The sequence below is a fragment of the Balaenoptera borealis genome, assembly GCF_965194805.1.
Source record: "Balaenoptera borealis genome assembly, chromosome: 17".
NCBI classification, from domain to species: Eukaryota; Metazoa; Chordata; class Mammalia; order Artiodactyla; family Balaenopteridae; genus Balaenoptera; species Balaenoptera borealis.
In genome coordinates this window covers 82,180,414-82,197,245 of record NC_138876.1, presented here as the reverse complement: position 1 = coordinate 82,197,245, position 16,832 = coordinate 82,180,414, and the positions used below count along the sequence as shown (strand labels likewise).

At 40.8% G+C, this 16,832-nt stretch overlaps 1 protein-coding gene across 2 annotated transcripts in view; it reads left to right on the top strand.

The window, feature by feature from the left end:
* Nucleotides 1–16,832, top strand: part of SNTG1 (syntrophin gamma 1) — a 478,079-nt gene that overhangs the window by 126,711 nt on the left and 334,536 nt on the right. The window lies entirely within an intron of this gene.

Here is a 16,832-nt window from a genome sequence, read left to right as displayed (position 1 = left end):
GATTTTGTAAATTCTCAGTGCCCATGAGTGTCCCACATATAAATGGAAGACATCTGGGTTTATAGTAAATGAGCACATTTAAGTAAATATGCTTAGCAACATTCTTCAGACATAATAGTAAATGTTAAATATTTGTTATTCCTGGTTTATAGTAAATGTTCATGGCTCAGTAATTAGCAGCTCTCACCCCTTAGATATCCATTTAGAAGTGTTTGAAAACATGGGAGATTGGCCAAGCAGAGGAACAAAATATACTAAGGGAAATGCATGTAATATTTTGACTCTGTTTTTAATGGTCATTTTGAGCATATTAGAGAGGGCATAGGATAGGATTGGGAAATAAATCTAGAGGATAATCATTATCATCATAATGCTATTCAGCAATTATTAGTTTTACTAAGCCATTTTTTTATTACGTCAAGTTAGGAAGGCATGGAGAGTATGTACGGAAGTCATTCTTTAGCAGATACCTTCAATAGCCCAACAATTACCCTCACTCTGACTCAAATGCATGTCTTCCTCTCCAACAGAAATCCTATCTGGTTCATGTGTCAATGAGTCTAACCCAGGGAATAAAAAAATGATCACTTCAAACCAAACAGAGTCACAGAATTCCCTATACTATTGATTAATCTGGAAAAGAGCATGTGACTCAATTCTGGCCAGTAAGACCTATGTTAAAGAACTGAGGCTCATAAGAAGAACTGTCTCTGGCTGTCCTGATGACCCTTTGCTGCCACCCTATTAACTCTGTTGTGTGAGTGCCTGATGGCTGGTGCCACTGCAGCCCTCTTGGGTCAATACACCTAAGGACAAATGGTCACATGCTGGCGAAGGTGCAGGGATGGGCAATAAGAGAGGGTAGGAACCTTCAGGGATGTCATTATCTACACTGCTCAGTAGTGAAAATAGGTGATTTTAACTTCTGAAAGGACCATGTGACTAAATCTCAAAGACTCTCAGACAAAGGTTCTTGGACTCAGAATAACCAAATTAAATTGGCTACGTCAGACTAGTTTTGTGAGGAGATTTATAATGATAACAGATACAGGAGAAGAGATTGGTTTGAATGGGACAAAAGTGAGTTTTTTTTTCATAATTATTCATTAGAATATACATAAATTTGAGTAAAATAAGTTAATAATAAATAACTAACCAATAGTGAGAAATTAGATGAGTATATCCTTTCAAAAAGTTGAATATTGATGGAAGAGAAAAGGATGGGTATTAACTTCAGAAGACAGAGGCTTAAGATACGTTTTTTTTTTTTCCTTGTATTATACAGACCCTAATGTTGATGATTCTCAAGAAGGAAGGTATGGGACTTGACACTGTCAGTGAAAAAACATTTGAAACAGTTGAAAATATTATCCAGGTTAGACAGGAAGGCGGGCGAACAAAATAAAATCCATGAGCTGCGAGGACCAGAAGAGGCCAAGTTAGATGCAAGCTTTGTCCTCAGGAGTGGAAAGTATGAAGGTGGCAAGCTTTTAAAATCATAACCATAGCAAAGAAGTTCAGGGGATTTAGGGCATGTGCAGGCAGAGATAGATAGAAATCTGGAAGTTCCAGTCGCCTGGTAGATAAGGATGGGGAAATTTGAGGTACAATATCAGAGAGAGCATAGTGTGTCCTGACTCAGTAGGTGATCGATTCTTTAGAAGAGAAAGGAAGTAATTCCTGGGAGACAGCGAAGCAGCGATTCTCTGGGTGCAGACGTGGAAACTGAGGCTGCTGTCCCCTCTTCAGACTGAGACGCGTGGTCTCCGTGAGACGGGCGCTTTAGAAAGCAGTTCGCTGTTGCTTTTCGAGTAATAAGGTGGCCCTGAGGTCGTAATGAACTTACAGGGTGAGTGAGTAAAACTGAAAGTAAAGACCATCAGGCTTCCTCATCTTGAGTGACAGGCAAGGGGTTCAGTCACAGCAAGTGGCCACTGCGGGCTGTCCCTTCTGGCCCCTGAGGGGGAGCGAGGGTCTCCTCTGGCCGGGATCCTCTTACAGATGACTGTCCCGGGGCCCTGCAGTGTCTGCAGATGCTTCCTGGTCCAGACCCAGGTTGACCTGATAGAAACGTTCAAGATCTACAGTGAGTTTCCTTTCACTTTCAATGCTATTTTGATTAAGTTTTAATCTTCATATCAAAACGCCCAAACCTAATATCTTCATATTTCCAGTGTTAACTCAACCTATGAACTCTCTGACCAAAAAGCATACCATTAAGACTTGTTCTCTTTACTCAAGAAAATGATACCCCCATTTATTTTTCCTGGGTTCCCTTTCAGTATGTTTTGTCAGTCCGATTGCTTGGATTATCTGACTGTGATGCGTCTGTGTGGCCACCAGCCCCTGCATCTGAACACGGCTTCCAATATCACTTCTGTATGCCTTAGGTGGCTTGCAAATTTATGTGCGTCATTATCATGCTAAACTGGTCATTAGATTGGGGAGAAAGCCTAAAGAAATGTCTTTTAGTGCAAACAAATGTGAGGGATCAAATTTTAAATCACTTGAACTGAATAGCACTGCATGTTAAGTTTCTACTGTGGGACTCTTAATTACCCTCTAATGAGGAATCACACCTGACAAAACCGACTAATATATTGCAGGGGAAAAAAAGATTTACATAGAGAAACTATATGCTTATCTCAGTATCAGTACCGATATGTTCATTTTCTCCATCCATTGCCGACAGTGAAGGGGAATGAGGCGGACACACACGGAGCACAAAGTGAGTGAATCCACGCCTGTGATTAAGGCATGAGCAAGGAAGTACCTTGTGCATTTGAATGTCTCACTCACAACAAGAACTTCTGTCTTTAGAGAAGAGGTTGTAGAAATTTAAAAAGAGGTTACCTTACACAATTAAAAACCCTTTTGTAGGACGCATTCATCCAGACCTGTAGCAAAGTTGCTAAAATTTATGGGCCCAAAAGCAGCAATAGTAAGTATGTACATTCTTTCAGAAGGGCCTGCACAAATGAACACTGAAATAAATGAATGAATATCGCTCCCCGTACTTAGGTTCCCAATTCAATACCGTGACTGAATAATAGTGCTGTGATACTGGGCAAGTTAGATTTTTGTGTCTCCTCCTATAAAGTGGAGAAAGTACTTGAACCTGCCTTATGCAGTGCTGAAAAGTAAACGAGGTAATGTGCTTATGTTTTTAGTACCATGCTCAGCTCATAGCCAGTGCTCAATTAAAACGACACAACTTTCAAAGAGAGTTTTCTCCATTCTACCCATACGTTCATCCCATGAGTCACAGAACTCGGTTTTATCTCTATGGCATTATGTGGTCATAGCTTGCAAATACATGTTACGTTCATGTCTCTGTTTAGTAACTTGTGACTATACATCCATTTAACTCTCATGCATGTTTGTGCCAGGTCAGACAGATAATGAAGTTACTAAAACATCCAGCAACACTAAGAATTCACGTGATTAACATTTAGTCAGAATAGCATTTCATGAAGAATTGAACATGGCAGACAACTTTATTCTCTGCAGGCGCTCGTATCTTAACTTATACCATTAAGCTTCTGTATTCATGCAACAGAGACTTACTGAGTGCCAACTGTGTAGCAGGCACTGCTGTGTGCTATCGTGGGGCGGCGAGCATTGTTCTGGGGCCAGGAGTGCTGACCGCGGGGTTCTTGTGTTAAGGGTTTACAGCAGAGCAGAAGAAAGTCCTGCTTTTCTGTCCATGGGGAAGATGGGGCAAGCGCGATGATCTGCTCAGGCGGCTAACAAAATACCACAGAGTCTGGGGCTTAGACAACAGAAATGTATTTTTCACAGTTCTAGAGATTTTGAAGTCCTGGATCAAGGTGCCACCAAGGTAGGTTTCATTCCAGGCATCTTGTCTTGGCTTTAGGCAGCCTCCACCCTGCTCTGTGCTCACAGGACCTCCTCTTCCTGCATTTGCAGGCAGCAAGCTCTCCCGTATCTATTCTTTAAGGGCACTAATCCCATCATAAGGGCCCTACCTTCATGACCTCCCAGAGGGCTCATCTCAAAATGCCATCACATGGCGGGGGAATGGGTAGGGCTTCAACATATGAACTGGCGGGAGGGGTCAGCAAGGGCCTAAAAAATTTTGAACGGAAGCTTCAGTTTAACTCCAAGATGCTCAAAAATCCAGATATATAGTACAGAAAAAATATCAGTCTGTCTGCAAAAAAAAAATGTTGAGAACATGGGGCATGACTGTTGGCCTGGGTTCTGAGTGGGCCCGAGTTGTTGCTCGTGGGAGTGTTCCTCACACCTGGTCCTCCCAGGACCCTGGGGTTAAATGTACACCGTCCCAGGTGGAGAAATGTTTCAGACTTGAAAGTTCCCGCAATTGTGTTATGGAAAAACCACCCTCAACTCACATATTACGGGTTTCTCAAGGTTAAGAACAACCAAAAATGATTTCACATTTTCACATATTCACCATTACCAATCACAGCAGAAAACAAACTTCTGTTATTAAGATCAGAAGAAAACCTAAACACAAAGCAGTAGTATTCATCCCACAAAAATTTCACCACACAGCCCCTGGCAACTCTCTGCTTCTACGAGTTTGAATTTTTAGGTTCCACATGTAAGTGAGATCATACAATATCTGTCCTTGTCTGGCTTATTTTACTTAGCTAATGTCCTCCAGGTTTATTGTAGTTGTTACAAATGGAAATCAAGATTTTGAACAATAACACAACATAATTTGTTTACACAAATTTGAAAAAGAAACAAATGAATATCTGGAAAAAAAGGTTCCATGTTAAAACTCTGAGGATAATCAGTAAAGTATCACAGCTAAAGGAATACCCCATAAAATATAACTAAGTAAATTATTCTGAATATAGACTTGAAAATGGAAATTGAAATTGAGAGGTTAAGAAACAAAGAAGTAAAAATGAGATGCTCTCACATAGAAATTTTTTGCCAGTTTCAGAAAGAGACAATGATAATGAGAGAAACTATTTGACATGTTTTCGAGTTGAGGAAAGACAAAGATCTTCAGCTTCAGAAACCACAAATATGAAGAAAGATAAATAAAAAGAAATATATATATATATATATAGACTATATTTAACAGTTTATATATGATTGCTCAAGCATCTGAAATTCTTCTTAAATAAATAAATTAATTAACTGTTCTACACATGTATCTTTTGTCCCAGTTTTACTGAGTTATAATTGAAGAGTAAAAATTATATATATATATTTCAAGTGTACAACATGGTGATGATTTTATACCTGTATGCTGTGAAATGTTTACCAGGAGCAAGCTAATTAACACATTCATCACCAAACATAGTCACCATTTTGTGTGTGTGGTGAGAACAATTATGATCTACTATTTTAGTAAATTTCAAGTATACGATACAGTGTTATTAGCTATAGTCACCATGCAGTACCTTAGATCCGTAAAACTTATTCCTCTTACAACTGAAAGTTTGTACCCTTTGACCAACATCTTCTGAATATATGGTCGACTAAACTTTGATAAGGAGACCAAGAATACACATGGGGAAAGAATAGTCTTCTGAATAAGTGGTGATAGAAAAACTGGTTAAGAAAACAAGGAAGATCTAAGGTGCTGGACAACAGTATCATCTAAGATAGGGAGATGATGACTTCAATCAATATTTAAGGTCTTTGTAATGTTTGGGAAGATTATGAAGATATTCATTTGCTTTAAACTTAAATTTTTGCTGTTATTTACTAATTTAATGTAACCCCAGAAAGGTATAAAAGTAGGTCAGATCATTTGGGGAACAAATGTAAATAAATCAATGTTTAATAAAAAAAGATGGCCAGAAAAACACATAGAAAAAGCGAAACAAAATAAGATAATATAAAGCTTCCAATGAATATATTTAGTGAGTAACTTTAAAAAAAATTAGAGCATACACTTCCTAAGCAAATGTCAGATATTTATGATATAGTTCTTAAGTATTCACGTGTGTAGGAAAGAAATCTATGGAAATTAGAAATCAACAAGTTTGTGATGGCATTTGCCTCCAGGGTGAAGGCTAGCAATATGATCAGAGAGGCATCTACAATAAACTCCATTTGTATTGGTAAGCTTTACATTTTGACCTAGAAAGTAAGCACTTGGCTATTCCACATATTCTTTTAATCACCCCCATCACCATCATCATCAAAATCCATTCCGTCATCCCAACATCCTCAAAAGTTGTAACTGTTCCAGCGTTAACCCTAAATCCAAAATCCCATTCAAATGTCATCAACTCCAGAAGCCCCAAATCTTGTCATCTGAGGCTCAGGGTGTGATTTATCGGGGCAAATCCTGTCCTTCTGGGGGCCTGTGAAGCTAGAAAACAAGGTATCCACTTCCAAGGTATCCACTCCCACTTGTGGAAAACAAGGTATCCACAATGGTGGGATGGGCATAGGGTAGATATTCCCCTTTCAAAGGGAGAAATTAGAAGGAAAGAGGGAGATGTGGGTCCCAGACAAGGCCAAAACCCAGCAGGGCAAATTCCATTAGGTTTCAAAAAGTAATTCTCTGTGGCTTGATGCTGCACCCTGTGGGCCTCCTGGGGTAGCAGCTCTGCCCTCAGCCCTAGGTCCTGTGCGGCCAGGCCTCCGAATCTGTGGCTCTGCCCTTGGGGTCACTCTTCCTTCACTTTGTCTCGTTTCTCTCTCTCATCCGTGCTGGCAGTGTTTCTACTGGTATAAAACTCTCAGAAACTTTGTTGGCCTTTTGTGCAACTCATGGCGCTCAAGCCATCAGAGGAGAGGGTCCTCCACAGATCACTCCTGTATAACGCGTCTCTACCCCTGGCTTCTGTGGAGACGCTCGGTTGTGTCCGTGAGTCATACACCAAATCTCTTTGTCCACAGTCCTCTAGCCACATGCCTGCCGGTCTCTAGAGCACACCGTCTGAGGCTTTTCCAAGTCCTCAAGTGCTAGCTCCTTTTTATTAACAATTACCCCCTCAATTTATCTCTTTTCTTTCACCGTTTACTGCAGACACCTAGGAGAAAACAGTGTGAACCTTCCGTGCTTTGCTTAGAGACCTCAGCGGAACGTCCAAGTTCGTTGCTTCTGCCCCCACTCCAGAGTAGAATTCAGCCCCGTCCCCTGACTCTTGATAACCAGGATTGCCTTTCCTCAACGCTCCAATAACACGGGCATCATTTCCTTCTAAAGTCTCAGCAGAAGCACCTTGGATGTCCGTATTTCTAACAACGGCTCTTCGAAACTATTCAGGCTTTTTCTCTTAAGCAGAAGTCTCCCAGCCTCTACCCATTACCCAGTTCCAAAACCATCTCCACATTTTTAGGTATTTGTTAAAGCAGCACCACACTTTCTAGTACCAACAGCTGTATTAGTTTCCTGGGGTTCCAATTGCAAAGTATCACAAATTGAGTAGCGTAGAACAACAGAAATTTATTCTCTCAAAGTTTTAGAGGCTAGAAGTCCAAGATCAAGATTTCAAGAGGGCCCAGCTCCCTCTGAGACTCGGGGTGTTAGAATCCATCCCCGCCCCTTCCCAGCCTCTGGTGGTGGCTGTGGACACTTGGCACTGCTTAGCTGAGAGCTGCATCCCTCTGGTTTCTGCCTCCTTGTCACATGGCCTTCTTCCTGTGAACCTCTTCTCTTCTTACAGAGATCCCAGTCATGTTGGATTAAGGGCTGTCTGTACTCCAGTATGACTTTCTCTTAACTAATGACATCTGCATTGACCCCATTTCCAAGTAAGGTCACAATCTGAGGCACTATTGTTAGGACTTGAACATATTTAGTTGGAGGACACAATTCAACCCCTGAAAAGAATCATCAATATAATAAACAGAGGACGTTATGAGAGCAAAGAAAAGGGACCACCATTCCAATCTGGGGTGCTTGGGAAGACTGTCCGTGAGGAGGTGGGGCTTAAATAGTCTACATTGTTGAGTAGGAGTTACTTAGGCCCATATAAAGAAAACGGATGTTTTACCAAGGTTCAGTCAATTGCATAAAATGTGTGAAACGCAACCTGTGCTGATGGTAGTGGATAAATATCAGGACATCTTTCAGAGAAGATGAGATCCTTGAGTTGAGAATGTGTGATGTCTTTATGGCAGTTATTATGACACAGGTTATAGTTGAACCAGTGGAACTGAAGAAGTCACCCAGGTTAGATATGCAGAGCTCATAAGAGAAGAGGAAGAACAGAACTCTGGAAGTCACCAGCAACATGGAAAAGACACAGGAAGAGGAGCTTTCCAATGGGGCTTAGAATGTAAGATGGGATGGCGGTGTTGACCAAGGACATGGTGGGTCATGACGTGAACAGAGAGATTAGGCAAGAGAAGGGCACGCACGTGTCCCCTGGGTTTGGGGGAAATGCAATCAGTGAGGGTAGAGAACAGTTTCAAGTATTCTTGCTGTGGTGGGAAGGAGAGATAGAATGGCAGCCAGGGGGCCTGAGTGGGTGGACTGCATTCTTTTTTTAATTTTAAAAATTGAGAGACAGTACACTGAGGTAGGTGTACTTAAGGAGAAAAAACTGTTGAAAGGTTACATGAAAGATAACAGAAAGAGAGGGAATCCATGGATAACTTACGGGGTATGGTTTTTGAGAGAGTTGAGATTCAGAGCCTAGATGGCAGGACTCACTTTGGACAGGAGACTAGAATTATCCAAAATCACTATAAAAACAGGTCCAGCTTTGATGATATTCTCTCAGTGGTTGTCAGAGTAATTTCAGGCCTCTTTCATGTTCTTTGCAATGAAAAAAGATCCAAGAAACAGAAGCCATGGCATAGATCTGACCTCGAATTGGTCGTTTCCTGCGATCTCAGTGAGAAACACTTCCTCGGGTCCAGCTGTGTCAGCGCAGGAGCCGGCCTGGAAATGAACTTTTCTCTGACTCTCAGGCTTGCTCCACTGAGGGATGGGAAAAGATAATCTCTTGCAAAGCGCAACCCCAGTCAACAAGAAACAGTCTCAAAGTGGCAATCTTATTCACGGTTATTCACTCCCCTTACCAAGACTCTGTCCTCAAAGCTTTCTGAAAGAAGTCTGGTTTTATTTTATCCCATGTGCATTAATAACTGAATTCTATTTTATATTAAAACCCTGGCAGTTCTTAAATAACATTCTATCATATGGTAATAAATAGATAAACCAAAAATTTAAATATCACATAAAAGAATACAACTGAGGAACTCTAGTCTTCCTTGATTTTTATTTTCATTTTTGTAGGCATTTGTCATTATTTGAATTGATATATTGGTTCTGTTTGTGTGTTTACCAATGGAGAAGTTTGTTCATAGCTGCCATTATATGAAGCAGATATTAAAAAGATCAATGGGAAGAAAGAACTATTTATTGTTTTTCATGTGTCTGTTCATGCATTTATGATGTTTTCTCATTAGTTATACTTCACATAGCCTTTCAGAATTTTCTTTGGTTTTCTTTATAGTGTTCCTGTCTAGACAAAAGAACATATATAAAACAAAATATTGAATACTAGGAAAAGAGATCCTTTATATTCTATTAAAATTAGAACTATCTCAAAATCACTAATCATCATTAATTGTGAAAAGCAGTAACTAATTTCCAGATGTTTCAATTATAGGAATAGTTTTTCTCTTTAAATCACTTGATAAAAAATGAAATCTTGAAACATAGATTCCACCACTTGGGTCAATCTTTCCTAAGGTTTTTTTTTGTTTGTTTATCACTACTTGACACCTTCTTTACCTGCTCTTCCAAGCTCAGGGCTTGGGTTATTTTAACCTCCTTTGTAACCTACGTATTCTGTGAGGACGACTTCATAAACTTCACACAATGTCCACTCATCTCCCTCCCTCCTCTTGAATTTTCCTTCTCTTCTTCCTCATTACACACCACATCCACATTTCCATTTGCTTACTGGAGCATGGATTTGATATTAGTTGAATATTATTTTAGGTCTGGGCTGAGAGAGGCTCAGCGATGAATGGGATTTATCCCTGTGCTCGAATCGGTTATGATAAACAGACCAATAAACCAGTAGACCCACGGTGACCAACAGAAGGGCCTGCAGGGTTTGGCTTCGGGAGCATAGAGGAAGTGGTGGCCAGTGCACCTGAATGAGGAAGAGGTCAGGGGCATCCTTAGAACTGACACGTTTGAACCGTCTCCTGAATGAGCGTAGGTTTTCACCAGGAAGAAGAGGGCACAGAGCATTTAGGGCTTTGGAAAGGGATTTGTGGAGAGCAACCTCAAGTGCAGCACATTTGGGGGAAAAAATAACTGCTTCGGAATGGCTTCAGCACAGTAGTCAGCACGGAGGACCCTCCTATACAGTCTGAGTGTCCTGGGTTTAAAGTCCTCCCAGGCAGCGCGGAGGAGGAGAGGGTTAGGGTGAGGCTGAAGGTGGGGAGATGAATTTGAGGGCTACTGTGTCAGTGTAAGAGACTGGGAGGGGGGCACGGGCTAAGACACTGTTTTTACTCTGCCCGGTCACCTCCACCCTAGTGTAAATGACAAGATCTGCACGCCCCCCGCCTCACAGCACTGATGTCTCAGCATCACAACCGCTGCCCCTCCCCCCCACCCCTGCCCACAGTGGATTCTCCTCATTCATTCAGCGGATGTTGGAGTTGTGGTTTCTATGTTCCATGCGCTAGTGTAGGTGTGGATACGTGGCAGTAAACAAAACAAAGACTGTAGTAGGGGTTCATCTTCTCGTGGAGAGAACAGTCACTAAGTAAGCAAACGTGTAAATAAATAGTGCACTAGACTGCAGTTAGCAGTATTGAGAATGCAGACAGCAGGGTGAAGGGTGGAGCGCTCGGTGCCGGTTCACCTGGCGGGGAAAGCACTCGGTGGGATGTCGCAGCTGCAGGGGCCTGGAGGAAGTGGCAGGGAGCAAAAAGGCTGTGCGAAGAGGTCCCAGGAGAGGCCCGGCAGGGCCCTGCGTCCTGCTCTGAGGCATCGTTGACACCGGGATGGCATCTGACACTCTGAGGCTGGACAGCATCACCTTGGAAGAGACCGTATGGAGAAAAGTGCTCTGAAGCCTGAGGCTCTGTGCCTTCCAAAATGTATGGATTGCAGGAGAAATCAGCTGGAACCAACAAGTATCACTGGTGAGGAAGGAGACAGGAGAAGGGAATGATCTGGAAGGCAGAGGAAGCCGTGTGCCCAGAGAGAGAGGAGATGGTCAGCGCCGTCTCGGTTTCTATTGCAGTCCCGTCTGGGACCACAGGCTCAAGGCGAAGTGCGCCTGCTACGCCCCCTGTCCAGTGGTCAGGGATCCGGGCACAGCTTGTCTCAAATACGGTCGCCTTGGGGTGGGATATTCCACATGTGAAGTTTCGGAGGACATGATTCAGTCCATAGCAGACATACAGCATGAGGAAATTATGTCATCAAAAAGCTTTTAAGGAGTTCTAAATGGCAACAAAATATTATCCTGAATGTACATAACACATTTTTTAAACCAATGATTCGTATTCGGACATGTAATCTGTTTTTGTTTTTAATATAACATTGTCGTACACATTCCTATGCATGGATATCTATTGATATGACTTATTTCCTTAAGCCCTACTTAGTCAAAAGGATGTAAATGATTTAGGCTTTAATACATACTGCTGAATGGCCCTCCCAGAAGGGCTGCAATATATGAAATGTTATTGACCTGGAAAACAGAATGCCTGTGTCATGTCTGCCAACATTTGACTCGGTTAAAATTCCCAAAGATATGCTACAATTACTCCAAACAATTTTCTTGAGAGTCCATTAGTGAAACCTTAAGAAACAAGAGCAGGTCCATAAGATGTGTCATGGTTATGGTCTCTGCTCTTGGAGAGTTCAGCAAGGGAGAAAAGAAAGCGCCCTCTCCATTTACAGGACTGAGGGATGAATTTACTTTACAATGGTGCTATTTGAAGAAACGGCTGATTATCTTTCATGTGCCCACTGTGCACATCCCCCAGATCTACCTGCCAAGATTGCAAAGCACTAGAGCCAAGAGTGAGTCCCTGGAGTTTAAAGGAGATGAGACGGTTTGCAGGAAGATTCACAGTGATTCTTGGTGATGAGTGAACTCAGATAGTTCAGTAATTTCATTCAGTTGGATCCATATTTCCAAATTCAGTGAATGATGTCTGAAGATTTTCACATGTAACAGAAAACCTTGTGGCTTTGTTGCATATCATAATGAAGCTATCATTTTCGGCGCCAGAGTGAAATGTCACACAATTTGTTATGGCGTTAAGATAATGTATTGTTCTGTAAGGTCCCCGTTGAGATGAGTGGGACCATCAGTCAATCAATAAGCATCTATGAGGCAAATCTTTGTTCTGTGCGACGCTGGAAATCAGGCAGTGTGAGAACCCCAACCCTGGGAGAGGCACCAGCTAACTCGCTCAGCAGTTGCGGTGGTGGTGAGGAGGAAGGGCATTTGGAGGGGAACAGGATGCTTACGTTGGGGGTTGCTTGTCCCAGATGTGCCATGGCCACAGTTTCTTCTGAGGGTAAAGAAATGCTACGGGTGACGCACCCCCCCATCAGCCAGACTCCCTGTGCTTGTTTATCTTGAGCACGTATGTGCATGCGTGTGTGTGTGTGTGTGTGTGGATTTCTACCTCCTAAGCCAAAGCAGAACAGAGTTTTATTTTATTTGTATTAAAATTCCACAAGACCACTTACGACATCTTTTAATAAGGGTCACTTGCCAACACATTTTTAAAAATTTTGCTGGTGTAAAAAAATCTTGCTTGTTTTTGTCCTCATTAAAAGCTACTTTCTTTCAGTGCTCTGATGGTTTAATTCTCTTTTTACGCCTTCCATACTTTCCGTTGGGAATAAAGCTGTGATGTTGGTAATCTGGTTCTTCCCTGTGGCTAATTTAATATTTCTTTTTGTTTATACTATTATAAAGTTTCACTGTGATATTTTAGGTGTGGTTGTCTTCTTAATTATCTCTATTATTTTAATTTTCCTGAATCTGAAGGGTTAGTTATTTCAGCAGTTTGGAAAATGATTAACCATTATGTCTTTAAATAGTGTCTCTCCACTGTTACAGTTTTGAGATATGATGACCTTGAAACTGTCTTAATCTTCCTCATTGTTCTAGAAAATTTCATTATTATCCTTTCAGAGATGGCTTCTGGCCAGGCTGTCTATTCTCACCTTTCAGAACTCAGAGTAGATGCATGTTAGTGTCTAACCTCTCATAACTTCCACATCTGGGTTATTTTTATTCCACTTGCAGAGTATTTGCTTGAGATCTGCCTAATTCACTGATTTCACTGGTTTTACTGTTTAACTCTTCATTAATCCTTGATTTATTATGTATGCCATTTTTATAAGATCTTCTTATTCTTTTTCAAACCTATCTGATAAATTTTGATAGAGTTTATTCTTACAGCTTCTTTTTCTAATTCACCTTTCAATTTTTTAAACATATTCTACCTAGTCATTTTGTGTTTCATAGTTGCCAATGATAATTTCGGTGGTTTACATTTCTGATTCTGTAGGTGTTCCAATGTTATTAGTATCTGCAGATTGCTTTGTTTATGCTAATACTTCTTCACAAATGATGTCCTTTACCATTTGTTTATGCTTTTGACTGTGTTCTCATTTTCCATTTATCTTTGTCTCTGGAATTCTTGGTGTCCGGTTTGGTCGTAATTAGAGCTGTTTACTAATATTCTGTCTCTCTCACTTAGCATAATGTCCTCAGGGTTCATCCATATTGTCACAAATGGCAGAATTTCCTTATTTTATATGGTTGAATAATATTTCATTATATGTATATACAATGTTTTCTTTATCCATTTATCTGTCAGCAGACTTAGGTTTTTTCCCTGGCTTAGCTGTTGTAAATAATGCTGCAGTGAACATGGCAGTGCAGGTATCTCTTTGAGATAATGATTTTATTTCCTTTAGATATACGTTCAGAAGTGGGCTTGCTGGATCAAATGGTAGTTCTATTTTTAATTTTTGGATGAAAGTTCATACTGTTTTCCATCGTTACTGTACCAATTTACATTCAACAGTGTGCAAGGGTGAGCACATATTTGTGTGACTGTTGGCCATTTGTATGTCTTCTTTGGAAATATAGCTAGACAGCGCCTTGGGCTATTTTAAAATCAGATCATACGATTTTTTTTTTTATTGAGTTGTATGAGTTCCTTATATATTTTGGATGTTAACCCATTATCAGATAGAAGGTTTGCAGATATTTTCTTTCATTCTATAGGTTGCCATTTCATTTTTTAAATTATTTCTTCCACTGTGCATAAGCTTTTTAGTTTGATGTAGCCCGGCATGTTCACTTGTTTATTTTTGCTTTTGTTACCTGTGCTATTGGTGTCAAAAAAATCCAAAAATCATTGCCATGACCAAGTTCAAGGAGCTTTTTCTCCTGTATTTTCTTGTAGGAATTTTACCGTTTTAGGTCTTATGCTTCTCCAAATTTGTAAAACATTAACTCCTCTAAGAATGTTTTCTTGGGATCCTACTAAAAGGAGAATACTTTCACCTGCCCCTGGATTCCCAGAGCACTTTGGACTTCCATGTCATTTATTACTTTCTGATGTGCAGCATATATAAGATTCTTCTCTTCTACTTAACTATAAGCTCACTTCTGTCTGAATTCACTTTAGCGATATTTGTCAAAGTGGTGTCCACAGGACGTTGTGTGTGTGTTGGGGTCGGGGGGAGTGAGACCCTCTTAGCAAGTCTGAGAGGTCAAAACTATATTCATGATAACACTATGTTTTTATTTCCCTGTTGGACTGTGTTTACATTTGCACCAGGTGCAAAAGCAATGGCAGGTAAAACTGCTAGTGCCTTAGCATGAACCAAGGCAGTGGCACCAAACCATAGAGTAGTCACAATATTTTTCACTTCCACACACTCAGAGGTTAAAAAAGAACTACAATCACAGTGTCAGCCAGGCTGTGTTATCCTCCTGAGTTTGGGGTCTTTCTCCAAGTGCATTTGAGTCATTGGCAGAATCCATTTCCCTGTGTGTAGGACCCGTTTCCCCATTCCCTGTGTGTGTGTCAGACACTGGTTGCTCTGAGCTTATAGGGGGTGTGGGCATCTCCCAGCCAGGCAGCTCCCTTCTGCAAAGCCGGAAGAAGAGTGTGAATCTCTGAATCTCTGTCCCTTTGTGAGAGTTCCTACCTGACCAAGACTGGCCGCCTAGGATAATCCTTCTCAAATTGCTTAACTCAAAATTAACTGACTTGGGATATTACAGCTGCAAAATCCCTTCACCTCTGTCATCTAATGGAACCTCATCCCATGAGTAAAATGTCAATACATCAAGGCCACGAGCTCAGCCCACAGTCACAGGGAGGGCGTCATCCAGAGCGTACACCAGGGCAGGAACTAGGAGCCATTCCAGAATTATTCCCGCCGCAGCCCGTGAGCTTATACTCTAGTTTAGGGTTCCCGACTTGGCCAAGGTGCAGCTTTCTCTGGGAAGTTTACTAGATAACCATATTTATAGGTTTCTGTTTAAAACTGGATCAGATTCAGGACCTGAATGTATCTAGTGAATCAGAAGTGTCTTTGTGGAACTATGCCAGCAACTCCTGTGCAGACAGCTGCATGTCCCTCCCTGGATCTTCCCCTGAGAATCACTGCTCTATTAAGTACGACATCTCACCTGGCTATCACTTTACTGAAGTATTATTTTCCAAACTACAGTTGGGTTCATGAGAGGACAGATAACATAAATGGGGTCATTAAAAATTAAGAGGCTGAGGCAGCAACATCATTCTAGCCTTGAGAATTAGCAATCTGTTGCTGAGGCCTTGATTTATAGAGGCTAGCCCCTCTCCTGCATTATAAAACTGAGTTAATAGCTATGTCTCATTAAAAATAGTAATCACCTCTTGGCATCAGATCAATAGGCTTTTCCTCACAAGGAATGCTCTTAAATATTATCAATGATTTAAACTTGGAATCTAATTCTAAAGGCTGCAACATTGGCAGTTTAGATCTAAATGCCAACTACTGGCAGACACAATTTTGGGCAGATTACCAAATACACTTTTGTACTTCTTTTAAAGCCAATTTCCCTAAAATCTGTTCTACAGAAATTAATCTTATGACATTAGCTATTTGGGATATAGTTACTACCTTATTGCTTCTTTTTTGGTTTTTGGATTATTTTCATTGACATATAATTGACTTACAATATTATATTAGTTTCAGGTGTACAACATAGTGATTCAGTATTTTTATACATTACAAATTGGCCACCACCATAAGTCTAGTTGCCATCTGTCACCATACAAAGCCATTACAGTATTACTGACGATATTCCCCACACGGTACATTCATCCCTGTGACTCATTTGGTTTGTAACTGGAAGTTTGTACCTCTTAATCTCCCTCACCTATTTCACTCATCCCCTAGCCTCTCTCTTCTGGCAGTCACCTGTTTGTTCTTTGTATCCGTAACTCTGTTTCTGTTTTGTTATGTTTGTTCACTTGTTTTGTTTTTTTTTTTAGAGTCCACATATAAATGATATACATCATTTGTCTTTCTCTGTCTGACTAACTTCAATCAGCATAATACTGTCTAGGTGCATCCATGTTGTAACTGCAGATGACAAGATTCCAGGCTTTTCTGTGGCTGAGTAGTATTCCATTGTATATCTCTACCACAGCTTCTGTATCCATTCATCCATTGATGGGCACTTACGTTGCTTTCATATATTGGCCATTATTAATAATGCTTCAATGAACCTAGGAGTGAGTATATCTTTTCTAATTAGTGTTTTGTTTTCTTTGGAAAAATACCCAGAAGTCAATTTGCTGGATCTTTTGATACGTAGATTGAATATTTTTAATTTTTTGAGGACCCTCCA